Source organism: Diachasma alloeum, unplaced genomic scaffold, assembly GCF_001412515.2.
Source record: "Diachasma alloeum isolate Michigan unplaced genomic scaffold, Dall2.0 Dall_scaffold_00218, whole genome shotgun sequence".
NCBI lineage: Eukaryota > Metazoa > Arthropoda > Insecta > Hymenoptera > Braconidae > Diachasma > Diachasma alloeum.
Window position 1 is genome coordinate 448,239 of NW_021680383.1, and position 841 is coordinate 449,079.

At 31.6% G+C, this 841-nt stretch overlaps 1 protein-coding gene across 1 annotated transcript in view; it reads left to right on the forward strand.

Annotated features, from left to right (window-relative positions):
- Nucleotides 1–841, forward strand: part of LOC107037361 (intraflagellar transport protein 88 homolog) — a 118,204-nt gene that overhangs the window by 105,075 nt on the left and 12,288 nt on the right. The window lies entirely within an intron of this gene.

An 841-nucleotide genomic window follows, 5' to 3' on the forward strand; every position in this document is an offset into this window, starting at 1 on the left:
AAAATTTTTGAGAAAATTCGCCGATTCTCTAATCAAAAATCCGATTTTCAAAAACAAAAAATCTAATTCTCAGTTCACAAAAACTCTCAACTCGCAAGTTGAGAGTTGAATTTTTGATTCTCAATAATCTCTCAATCTACTCTCAACTTTTTTTTAGAGTTGAAAATTGGATTATTGATTCTGAATAATCTCGCAATCTAATCTCCAGTTTTTCTGAGAGTTGAGAACTGGATTTTTTTTTTTACCAATGGGATTTTTGATTTTCAATTATCTCTCAATTTATTTTCAGATTTGCATTTTGGAAATTGAATTTTTGATCATCAATTGCCTTTCAATTTACACTCAACTTTTCCACAGAGTTGAGAATTCGTTTTTTTTTTTTAAAAGATGCAGATAGAGCTGCAAATGCATTACATGACCTGTCATTGACGGTCATATGACGAGACGTTTTCCACAACTGTCACAATTTCCCCACCCTTCTATGACCGTCACAATTGGTTAAGACAAAATGACAGTCATTTTTTATCTATACAGATGCGAGCTCATTGTTTTATTATCAATTTTTCTTTGAATTCATTTTGCATTAGCCTAATGTGCATTTTTAAATCAAAATTACGGTCATTTTCCATCTATCTAGAGATGAAGCTGTTATTTATGACAGTCACAAATTAGAAATGAGTTTGACCGTCATTATGTATCCATATAGATGGCTTGACAACAATTTGCTTATAAATTATTTGTGGCGATCATTTGTGGTTACGAAATTCGTGCGTCACATGACCATCATTTTTTGGTCACATGATGCGATCTCAAAAATGACTGTCATTTTGCATCTCTAATT